The sequence below is a fragment of the Mus pahari genome, chromosome X (assembly GCF_900095145.1).
Source record: "Mus pahari chromosome X, PAHARI_EIJ_v1.1, whole genome shotgun sequence".
In the NCBI taxonomy this organism is placed as follows: Eukaryota; Metazoa; Chordata; class Mammalia; order Rodentia; family Muridae; genus Mus; species Mus pahari.
The window spans coordinates 81020586-81033221 of NC_034613.1; the positions used below are offsets into that span (position 1 = coordinate 81020586).

General features: G+C 40.9%; 1 protein-coding gene across 3 annotated transcripts in view; it reads left to right on the plus strand.

Annotated features, from left to right (window-relative positions):
* The first annotated feature begins 257 nt into the window (after positions 1-257).
* The window catches only part of Klhl15 (kelch like family member 15), a 45402-nt gene continuing 33023 nt past the window's right edge, over positions 258-12636 (plus strand). The window contains exons 1-2 of one of the 3 annotated variants that reach the window (XM_029534478.1): positions 258-287; positions 853-1053. The gene's annotated coding sequence lies outside the window, so the exon portion shown is untranslated. Of the gene's footprint in view, positions 288-562; positions 1054-7908; positions 7960-12636 lie in introns of those variants that run through there. The other 2 variants (XM_021188257.2, XM_021188256.2) reach the window with 2 other exon arrangements.

Below are 12636 nucleotides of genomic sequence, written 5' to 3' on the forward strand. Positions count from 1 at the left end.
GGAAGTGCACCGCCGAGTCTCTCCAGCCTCGACGGCAGGGCTCTGAGGGGCAACCTCAGCGGATCCCTCCTGCAGAGCCCCTCGACCGCCTTTCCCTCTGGCCCCTGGCCCGCCGCGTCACCTCCCGCCCCCGCTACTGTAGCGGGCCCGCCTCTGGGGCAAGGCGCGCAGCTGGCGTGGGACAACACTCCCTCTACCCGGTTCCCACACCGGCTCCCGTTCCGTGGCGCCGGAAGTGACGCGCCTGGGCTGAAAGATGGCGGCATTGGCGTTCGACCAGGGGGAAGGTAAACACCCGCCAGGCGGCGCGCCGGCCCCCACGGGGCGCCTTCAGGGGCTAAGGGGGCCTCCTGGGCCGGCTCTCTAAGCCGCCGCTTCCCGTCCCCGCCCTCTCTCGGGGAGAGCCTCGTCTCCGCGTCCTCCAGACCCTGGCCCGGGCCCCTTGCCCGTGGGCCCCGCCTCCCTGGGCGGGCCCCGGGCGGCTCCCGCGGCCCGCAGGGGGCGCGAGGCCCGGAGCGGCCCCTGGCTCGTGGCCCCCCACGCCCCGCCCCTTTCCCGCCCCTTTCCCGCTTTCCTCCACCCCCGGCGTGGGTGATCCCGAGGCTCCGCGCGCTTTGGGGCAGAAACCCGGAGACGCCGTCGTCTATGTCGTTCCCGCTGGCGTTTCTGTTGCCCTCGACCCCCTCAGCTGCCCCCCAGGTCGTGGCCCCGAGTCGGCTCTCCCGCCGAACCCCGTGGGGTGCCGCGACATCCCCCGGCGTTGGCGAGGCTGGGCCCCGGCCCCGACGCCGCGCGCGTCACGCCTAGCTCAACTGTTTGGACTCGCCACTCAACCGCTGTCTTCTTTCCCAGGACTGCTTCTCGGGGGGCCTCGGGCTTGCGAGCTCGCCCCGCGCTGGAGAGCTCCGGCCCGGCCAGGGAGCGGCCCCTTGTAGAGGTCCGAGGAGCCTACCGCGGTCCGTCCCCGCGCCCGACCCTCCCACCGTTCGGCCACTGGCCCACTTCTTCCTGATGCAGACTGCCGTCCACTAGAGGCTGGACAGGACCCCCGAGGTGCGTAGCCGCCCCTGGCCGCCGGCCTGCGGAGCCCAGGCTTTGCCCGCGGCCCCGAGGAAGGCACGGGTTCCGTAGCCCTTACCGCACTGGATGCACTCAAACATTTTGTAGATGCTGGGAGCTAATTTGTCTTTTGAGTTTACTTAAATTGTTTGAAATGTAAATTTTTTCGGGGAGGGGGAGAGAGAGAGGAGGAGGGAAAAAAAAGGAAGAAGCATAATTCAGCCATTTTTTGCAGCATAGAGCTGCAGGTACCATGATTATTTCCCCCCTAACCGGTTCCTTCCCTTTAAAAATCCTGTTTGTGCCTGAAATAGAACTATGCGAAATGTGCGGCATAATGCGTGCAATCAGAATGTCTGGGTCCGACTGGGTGACTGAGAAAATCTCGGACCGAGGAAATCTCGGACGGAGCCTCAGTTTCTTATCTATGCAATAATAGCCACATCAGAAAGGTAGTGAGGACTATGTGAGGTCATATATGTGAAAATAATCTATAACTGTATAGTGGTGTAGAAAATGTAAGGTCATTTTCTTTAGGTAACCTTTGCTTGAGTGGTTAATGTAGCTAACTGTTGCTGCCTCTTAATTTCTATATTATAAGTAAATAAGGACTAGCAGAACAGCGCAGTGATGGATAGCTGTTTAATAGTCAGTGTTCGTTGGCCTTCCCCCTACAAAATGCCAACTGCTTATTTAAATAACGGTATCCTTTAATTCAGATGTAATGTTACTGTAGGGCTTTTCATCTTTCTAGGCCTCTCAGCCCCTTTTTTTATTCAGAATATTTAACACCTAATATTTATTTAGTCTTTTTTATTTTTAAGAGGTTCACTTCCTTTGTCAATCTGATGTACCAGTTGTCATTTTAAAAGTGTGTGTGTGTGTGTGTGTGTGTGTGTGTGTGTGTTTACTGTATAGGATTTAATTTCAGTGTTTGCTTTTCGTATCTACAGAACAGGATGGCTGAATACTTCTAATCATTTGAAAATGGTTTTTCAAGAGCTTACACATGCATTCATGTTTCTCTAATGCTCAGTAGATCCAGAAATAAATGTACAGGGAATTTCAACTTGTTAGCACTTAATGCAATATTTGTGGAATTCAGTTCTCATTTTTAATCATAGCACTTAGTAGGTGCTTTGAGTCCTATTTCGTTAGTGGTAAAGGATGTTAATACTCTTTACGTCCTGTTAATTGGCAATAAAATAAGATAGTAAATACTTGTGGCTCGAAAATAGAATTTACTTTCTAGAATTTCAAAACTGTAGAATGTTTTGGCTTACAATAGTCAATTAAAAGTGAAAGGAACATTTTGGAGTATATTATTTTTAGTCTTAAGAATGTTTTTATTTCTGAGTAGATGTTAAAATTTTAATTCCCTGGTCCAATGCCAGTGGTCTTTCACAGTATGCTTGTGCATTTTTTAAAAAGGCGGAGTAATATAAGGTGGGTAGGGTTAGGTTGGAAAAGGAACAGCCAGCTTTAAAGTGACTGCTTTTATATTTTGGGTTTTTCCCTTGTTCTGAAGATAATTTTCACAGATCACTACTTTACTGGGTGTTTCTGAGTTTGACCTCTGCCTTGCTGTGGGTTATCATGGAACCAAGGCTGGCTTGACTGGCTTCATGGATGTTCAGAAGCCAGGCTTTAGACTTGGTTTAATGATGTTTGTAAACCAACATCATACAATATAAATAATGGTAGAATTTGTGCTAAGAATTGAAAATTTTTATTTTTCTTTATTTAGGACAACATATACCAACAAGTAGAAACATATCATGACAAGTAAAGAGAGAGGGGAGAAAGGAAAAGATGTTATATTTTATGTTAAACACCTTTAACAGTTTCCCCCTGATTTTGGCCCGGTCCCTATGATGTTGGTGGCCCATTGTCAGGTTTGGGGACTGAATGTTACATGAGGGGATGTGCTGTAGATTAATTTGTTGTCAGATATTTCCTCAGAACCAGAGTGCTATAGGCCATTTGGGCTTTTTTAAAATTGAAGAACAAAGGCTGGCCATTAGTGAGGGCTTGTAGAAATAGTGGTTTATTACGAAGGGGTAGATCTCAGAAGACCCTAGCTCCATAATTTGATATAACCTTAGGCCAGTAACTTAACCTCATAGTTTGGACTTCCATCTTTAAATTGAAGTGGTTATAGAACATGGAAGTTTGTGAAGTAAATTTGTCTATACATGAGGAATTTACTAAGCATTTACTATGTGCCACATACTGTTCTAGGTGCTAGAGATTCAAGTTAGTGTTAATAGTTTTAACAAGGTTTTGTTGGTTTTATTTTAGATTTTTCTCCCCCAGTCTTTCACTATAATCCAGGTTTGCCTTAAACTTGGGGTTATCCTTGTGCCTCAGCCTCCCGTGTACTGGAATTATAGGCACATTAACTACCTGGCACAGAAAGTTTGGTGGCCCATTACTATCGTTCTAGCACTAGGAGGTGGAGACAGTAGGATCAGTTCAGAATCTTCCTCAGCAGAGACAACCTGGAATATGAGACCCGTCTCAAAACAAATTACTTCAGCATTAAACATAGGGAAAAAATAAGCCAGAGAGTGGAGATATAGATTCTTTTTAAATTCTTTAGAGGGGGTTTTGTAACTTCTATTTAAGTTTTATTTGTTTGCTTTTTTTGAGACAGGGTTTTTCTGTGTAGTGTTGGCTGTCTTGGAACTCCTGTGTGTAGACCAGGCTGGCCTTGAACTCACAGAAATCCACCTGTTCCTACCTCCTGAATGCTGAGAATAAAGGTGTGTGCCACCAAGCCCATTGGGTTCTGTTATTTTAAGACAGGGTTGGGACAAGGGCTCAATGAGTTGACTCTTCCTAGTGATCTAAAGGGAGTCATAGATATCTGGATAGAGTGATTCTAGCCAGAGAGGAACAAGTAGAGTGAGATTGGTTTTCTAGGAACAGCAGCAACAAAAGGGAGGGAAGGAGGGAGGGAGGGATGAAGGGAGGGAGGGAGAGAATTTGTGTGTTAGTTGCAGGAACATATTTATCACTGCCATTTCAGGAACCATTGGAAAGGCTCTTTTAAGTCATTTCTTCCCTAGGTATACCTTGTATTACTGTTGGCATAAAAATAAATAACCATGGGGCTGGAGAGATGGCTCAGTTGTTAAGAGTACTACTGGTTGCTCTTCTAGAGGACTTGGGTTCAATTCTCAGAATCCATGTGGCAGCTCACAACCACCTTTAGATCCTAAATGTTGCTGGCTGTCATGGCCACTAGGCACTTAACATGGTACACAGACATCTGCAGCTAAAATCCATATACATAATGAAATTTTAAGATTTTTTTTTTTTTTTTTTTTTTTTTTTTTTTTGAGACAGGGTTTCTCTGTATAGCCCTGGCTGTCCTGGAACTCACTTTGTAGACCAGGCTGGCCTCAAACTCAGAAATCCGCCTGCCTCTGCCTCCCAAGTGCTGGGATTAAAGGCGTGCGCCACCACGCCCTGCTAGTAAGAAAATTTAAAGCATAAATGTTTTAAATCCGAAGGTCTCCTAGATCTTTAATTCAAAGGCATGAGAGGCAAAGACAGGTTCTCCAAGTTAAGGCTGTCCAGTGCTACAAAGTGAGAAACCCTGTCTCAAAATAAACAATGTGCTGCCCCACCCCCCAATAGAATGTAAATAGATGCCCTTTGTTTTGTTTGTTTGTTTGTTTGTGCTTTAAAAAAATTTCCTTTGTATTTTTGAGACCAGGTTTCTACAGAGCTCTGGTTGTCCTGGAACTCACCTTGTAGACCAGGCTAGTCCCATATTTACAGAGATCTGCTTGCCTCTGCCTCTCAAGTACTGGCATTAAACCAAGGAGCAAGCTCAGATCATCAGGCTTGGCAACAGGCTCCTTTACACACTGAGCCACCTCACTGGCTGTAGGATCCTTTAAAAAATACAATTATCTGTCTGACTGTCTACTGTGTTTGCATGCACGTGTACAGGCCACACAACATGAGTGTGGAGGTCAGAGAACTACTTGTAGGAGTATGTTCTCTACTCTCATGTGGGTCCCAGGAATGGCATTCAAGTCATCCTGCTTGGCTACAACCACCTTTACCCACTGAATAAGCTTAGTGTTCTCTCTTTAATGTGAGATCTTAAAGCTTATCGGGCTGGGGTATATTTCACTGATAGAGTACTTGCATCCCATGTATGAAGCTCTGGGCTCTGTCTGCAAGCACTGAGGGAAAAATCTAGCTGAATGGTTGGAACAAATAAGAACAGATAGAAAAAGTCTTTTTTGTCCTTGATAATATTTTTGAATTTAGTTAATACTGCATCATGAACTTGCAGGAAATCTGTATCATAACAGCAGGAGCTTCCAAAAGATTCATGTTAGTTACATAATTCTTGGGGGAGAATAAAATGCTAACAGTACATGATTTGTGATTTCGTGTTAAAATGCAGCTTAGAAGATTTGGGATTTTATTTCCCAAATGAGACTGTTCCTAGAATTCTCACTGGATGCAATCTCTAAAGGCCAGGGAAGCTGTTTTCCATGACATCACTCTTGGGCTCCTTCTTCTTGTAGTAAAGGAGTATTAAAGATGAAAAATATCATTGAAAAAGGTGGGTTTTTTCTTAGTTTTCTTATATTACAGGATGACTAAATACTAAACATGCCTGTGAAGTAAACTAATTGGATAATAGGTGCAGTCTTAAGGCTGGAGAACTAGGTCTTTCTTAGTAGTTTAAGTCATCATTTGCATTTTAGTATTTGAGCTATAAAAATATTTTGATGACAAGAGTTTTACTATCAAACAAATACACAGTCCTTTCTCCCAAATTCAGCTGTGTTCTTTTCTGATTTAGGTAGTAGTATGTATTTGAGGGTAAAAGGAGTGCTTCTTAGAGCTTTAAAAAAAACCCAAAACATATTTTGAGAAGTTGGCTGCTTTGAGATTTGAATTTAAAATTAATGGATAGGTTATAGAAATTGTGTGAGATTTTATGATTTGGAAATTCTATTTTTTAAATAGTAAGCATCACACTTTGATTTCAATATTCAAGTATGGTGTTGACTTCATAGGTGTCATTTTTGGTAGAACAATTGGATGGTGAAGGCAGTATGGGAACATTTACAGTTTCCATTAAGGATAAACAGTAAAAAGCTGGGTGTGGTGGTGCATGCCTTTAATCCCAGCACTTGGGAGGCAGAGGCAGGCGGATTTCTGAGTTCTAGGCCAGCCTGGTCTACAAAGTGAGTTCCAGGACAGCCAGGGCTGCACAGAAAAACCCTGTCTGGAAAAACAAAAACAAACAAACAAAAAAGGATAAACAGTAACTGTTTGAGAGGCTAGTTTTTCTACTGAACAGCTTACAGTTTTGTATGCGTTTTCAGGCAGCTTTGGGAGGAATATGAAAGCACTTACCCCCACCAGACTTGTTTCTTTACTGGTCACTAGAGAGTTTGAACTGTTAGAAATTTCAGTGATATAAATAGCTGTAATAGTGTTTCAAAGCAGAATGTGTACGTGCGTGTGTATGTGTGTGTGCTCTCACGTGTTCTCTCTCTCTCTCTCTCTCTCTCTCTCTCATGTATGTTTGCATGTGTTCGTGATTTGTGTAGTCAATTATCTTCCCTTCACTGATACTTTTTATATCTTAGAATTTATTTGGATTCTAAGGAACTTTGGTTTATGTGGGTTGTATTGATTATGCAGAAACCAATACTAGGGAATTTTAAAATGCTTGTAATTCTTTGGAAAAGTAGCCCCCTTAAAGTTACGTAAATAATGGTTTTTAATGAAAAATTTCTGTCTTCTATCTTCCAAAAAATTACAAAACTGTAATTAAACACTTGAAGTTAGGTATAGTGGCTCATCTAAGCACTTGGGAGTTTGAAAAAGAATTTGTGAGTTCAAAGTCAGCCTGAGCTATAGAGTGAGACCCTGTCTCAAAAAACACAAAACAAAAATCCTTGATAATTATTTTGCTGACCATATTTTTATAAATCTTTCTTGTTACATTTGGCTTTATAAAAAATATGACAGGTATTCACATTCTGGATACTCATTAAAATCAGAAAGTAAAGGTGAGAGGTAAGTTTTTGAGAGGGGGGCTGTCCTGGGTATTGAATTTAGGAAACTCAAACTCATGCCTGCTAGATAAGTGTGTTATCCCTGAGCTACAGTCCTAGTCTTTATAAGTACTTTTTGTTAGCTCTGAAGCTTTCTAAGTATTTTGAGAATAATTTTGACCTTGACAAGCCCTTTCAGGTGACTAAGACTCTAGTTCTCTTTAGACCATATCATATGCTGGAAGACTCTCTACCACTGAGGTATGGACTAACCCTCTAGGCAGCTCCCCCCCCCCCGCTTTGTCAGGTCCAAGTTGATAAAACAAGACACATTGTTCAGCATTTCTTGTTCAGCATGCCTTGTAATTTAGGTTCATTCCTCTTTTGGAAAAAATATTTTAAATTCTGAAGGCCAAGTATAGAATATGTACATATTAGGTTTATAAGCCATAATTTGCCCTGATCTGAAGATACATTATGAGAAATGAGGATATAGAATTTCTGAACACTTACTGTTTTGTGAGTTAGTAATAATTTTCTGAAAAGCCTCTTATTAATTGGATTTTTTTCCCAATCCTCTTGATCATAGAGTTTACTATTTGAGTTTTGTGTTATACTTCTTATAATTTTTATTTTCTTTCTAAAATTTGTATAGTTCTGTAGAGAATTTTATATCTTTTTTACAGTCATAAATTTGCTTTTCCTAATTATTTTTTAATTTATGTAAATATGTGCTTTTGTATTATAATTTTCTTTTTTCTGTGTGAGTTTAAACCTTGCCATTCTAAGTCTTTTTTTTCCTTTGTAGTGTCCAGGGTATGGATTGTGAACAAGTTGGGTTTGTTTCACGTGTTCATTTGTAAGTTGGTTATTTGATGCCTTAAATGCTGATATTATAAATCTATGCTGTATAGTAGAATATGTCAGATACAAAATGTGTTTTTAAAATTTTATAAGCCATAGGGTGTTTGGTTTTGATTTTTTTTTTTTTTTTTTTTGNTTTTTCGAGACAGGGTTTCTCTGTTTAGCCCTGGCTGTCCTGGAACTCACTTTGTAGACCAGGCTGGCCTCGAACTCAGAAATCCGCCTGCCTCTGCCTCCCAAGTGCTGGGATTAAAGGCATGCGCCACCACGCCCGGCTTTGATTTTTTTAAAATGAGAGAAACAGGAAATTATTTTTAGGTTCTTTTAAATTCTTTATTTTAAAAGATCATAATTTCATCTTTTTAAAAGTTTTTATGAGCTAGAGAGATGGCTCAGCGGTTAAGAGCTCTGACTGTTCTTCCAAAGGTCCCGAGTTCAAATACCAGCAATGACATGGTGGCTCACAACCATCCGTAACAAGATCTGATGCCCTCTTCTGGAGTGTCTGAAGACACAGCTACAGTGTACTTACATATAATAAATAAACAAATCTTAAAAAAAGTTTTTATTATTATTTAATGTATATGAGTATACTCTAGCTGTCTTCAGACACACCATAAGAGGACATTGGATCCCATTATAGATAGTTGTGAGCCACCATGTGGTTGCTGGGAATTGAACTTGGAACCTTTAGAAGAGCAGTTAGTGCTCTTAACTGCTGAGCTAGCTCTCCAGCCCCCTTAAAAATTCCTTTTTTATACCCCTCTTCCCTTCTATTACTAAGGTATATACCCTTTCTTTTTAACAATTATATGTGTAATCTTGAATAATGTATGTTCATCTATAGAACTTAGTGTCTTCATCTATCAAGTAAGTTACAGTTGCTCTGGGTTCTGAGAAGGTGGGCCATGATTCAAAGTGTTGTTGCTAAGGTTTCTATGAGGTTAGCAGGATTAGATTTATTATTCAACTTCTAAGTAAAAGTGTCATGTTTACTATTGGGCTTGAGTGGCACCAAGAGAAAGAATGCAGTACCAATAGTGTACTTCACAGCTATATATCATGCTAAGTGCTTTATATGCATTAAGTCATTTAATTCTCAGAGCATCTGATAATGTAGATTCTATTACTATTAGTACCCTCATTTTACAGATGAAGAGATTAGGCCACAGAGAAGCTAAATGGCTTGCTCTGAGGTCACAGAGCTAGTTGAGGTGGAATTACAATTTGATCTCTTGAGCATGACTCTAGATTTGACTGACTCATGCTTTCATTGAGAGACTGGATGGTGGCGTCAGTTCATCATGGAGTATTTCATAGTTTTCTGCTTCTATACATGCTTTCCATGTATAGATCCTGGTCTAAAGCTGTTTATCTTACTGTTAAGTGCATTGAGTGGAAAATACTGCATATGCCCTAGCTATCAAACATTACTTTGAAGTTGATTTAGATCTTGTATTTAGATTATGTATTTTGGTGTAACTTTAAAGTATCTACACTTTGCTTGCTTGTTCGTTTAGTTTTTCAAAATTGGGTTTCTCTGGGCAACCCTGGCTGACTAGGAACTAGCTCTGTAGAACAGATTGTCTTTGAATTTAGAGATTACCTGCCTCTGCTTCTCAAGTGCTGGTATTAAAGGTGTGAAGAATTACTACCTAACTTTAGTTTTAATATGCATGTAAGAACATTGAATAGCTATACAATCATATAAAAAGTAGAATATCAAATGAGAAAATTATGCCTCAAAAGTTCAGAGATTATATCTAATGCTCTCTCTCAGTCTCTTTTGCTCTCTTGCTCTCTCTCACAGAGACAAAAGGCTAAGAAATCTTAAGTAACTAACAGATATTTCTGTTCTAAGACTGTTATTCAGGACCCTTTGCTATAAGTAGAAGTCAGCTCAGGTAGTAACAAGGGAGACTATTCCAAGAACATAAAGATTTCTTTCAGATCTGGATCTGGGGACTGGAAAATGAAGGTGTTAAGAAGCACTCTTTGTATTATTCTTTCTCAGTTGACTGCATTTCTGTGATAATTAGGCTACAAATGGATGTCTATAGTTGCTCTTTGAAATGTTTAATTCAGTACTACATATTCACTATACATCCCTTCTTCCTTTTCTCCTCTCTCCTGTCTTTCTAGATTTGCTGACAAACTGTTACTCATCTTGATTAATAGTTCCCAGGTAGATCTGACCATACGTTTTAGGGCTAGACCCAAAGAGGAGCCTACCTGCTAGGAATTCCAGGCAGGCCGGACAAACACCTGGCACTCAAAAACAGGTGTGCTGATGTCTTTGGATTTATTTATTTATTTATTTATTTATTTATTGGTTTTTCGAGACAGGGTTTCTCTGTATAGCCCTGGCTGTCCTGGAACTCACTTTGTAGACCAGGCTGGCCTCNAACTCAGAAATCCGCCTGCCTCTGCCTCCCGAGTGCTGGGATTAAAGGCGTGCGCCACCACGCCCGGCTGGATTTATTTTTTTGACAGGGAGTTTACTATATATAATATGGCCTGATTGCCATATTATATTTCTGCCATAGTTAGGTATTTTGATCACTTTTTTTGGAGACAAAATATCACACTGTAGGCCAGAGTGGTTTGCAACTTGTAGAAATCTTCCTGCCTCAACTTTCTAAGTAGTTGGGATTATAGGAATGACCCACGAGACTTGAGTTTGAATTACTTTTTGATATATTCTGCAAGAGGATCATAAACTAAGGCAGGCTTCAAGTGCATAGCCTGTCTCCCAAACAAAAATACTCCCTCCACAAAGAAGTATAATACCTCTTTTATTTTTGCTGCATAGGGTTGAACCAGGAAAGGAATTGAACCTGGAGACTTGCACATGCTTAGTGGTATTGCAGGTCATGTATCTCCTTTAAATGTTGTAATTTAGGGGCTGGAGAGGTGGCTCAGTGCTTAAGAGCACTTGTTGCTCTTACAGAAAGGGAGTTTGGTTCATAAACCCACATGGTGGCTCACTAGCATCTGTAACTCCAGTTTCACTGATTGAATGCCATCTTCTGAACCAGGCATACATGTGGTGCACATACATACATACATACATACATACATGCAGACAAAACATCCATGTACACAAAATAAATGTAAAAAAGAGCTTTATTTAGGTACAGTTTTTCATAAATGTTCATGAACATAGCTGTTCGAAACCTTTTAAGGTAGTAGTAACTATTGGATCATGTTTCTTACAGTATTGAAGATTGATATCAGGGTTTTGTACATGGTAGGCAAGCACTGTACTGAACTCTAGGCCTTAGCGATGATCTCTGTGATGTGAAGTTGTTTTGTGTGTGTGTGTGTGTGTATATGTGCGCGCGCGTGTGTACTATATATATAGGCAATGTCAAAATAACAGATTAACAAATAGGAACACTCTTCATAGTTTATGAATGGTGATGTCTAGGTTTCTGTTGTTAGATTATCATTGAATGTGACTAATATATCTGAATTATCAGTGATAATTGGTAACCATGACTCATAGAAGTTAATGAAATACCAGATTTTTTTTGTTTGTTTTTTTGAGATAGTGTTTCTCTGTGTAGCCCTGGCTGTCTTGGAACTCACTCTGTAGACCAGGCTGGCCTCGGAACTCAGAAATTCACCTGCCTCTGCTTCCCGAGTGCTGGGATTAAAGGCGTGCGCCACCACGCCCGGCGAAATACCAGAATTTTTATCCAGTTTAATTTGTTAGGATGTTTTACTTGGTAATTATTTTGAAAATTGGTTTTAGCATTATGGTAGCCTTATACTAATCAGAAGGTTTGATTATCCAGATACCATCCTGTTTGAGGTCACTTTCGTTCCTAGTATTTTATTTTTGTACATATGCCTTATATCACTTGGAAACTTATGAACTAATTAACTTTACTTTAAAAAAATGTTTTAGGCAAGCTGGGCATTGGGGTTCAACACCTATTAATCTCAGTACTTGGGAGGCAGAGACAGGCAGATTTCTGTGAGTTTGAGGATAACCTGGTCTACAAAGAGAGTTCCAGGACAGCCAGGGCTTTTGAACACTGTCTTAAAAAACAAAAAGCAAGCAAACAAAAAATTAAGAAAAGAAAAAAATGTGATGAGTAGTAAGTAGCCTAGCTTGGCTTTCAACCCTCTATGCAACTAGGCTGGCCTCAAATGCATTCTTTTTGCCTCAGCCTCCTGAATGTTAGGGCGTGCACTTTGCCTGCTGACTTTAATCTTGAATTTGTGAGTTAAAATAATTCTGATAGATATGATCATGTTATTTAGAACAACCCCTCCATAAAAATAGCCCTCTGTGTTCTATGTTTCTCAAAATTTCATATTAAAAAACGTTTTTTAGTGGTCTTGCAAACCTTTAATCCCAGCACTTGGAAGGCAGAGGCAGGCAGATCTCTGAGTCTGAGGGCTAGCCTGTTCTACAGAGCAAGTTCCAGAACAGCTGAGGCTACATAGAGACCCTGTCTTAAAAAAAATTTAAAAATATTTTTAAAAATTATTTTTGCCTTTTTAAAAAATTTTTTTTGGACAAGGTCTTAACTGTGTAGCCATGTTCAGGCAGGAGGTAGAGGCAGTTAAATCAGAGTTCAAGACCAGCCTAATTAGCTGGGCATGGTGACACACGCCTTTAATCCCAGCACTCAGGAGGCAGAGGCAGGCGGATTTCTGA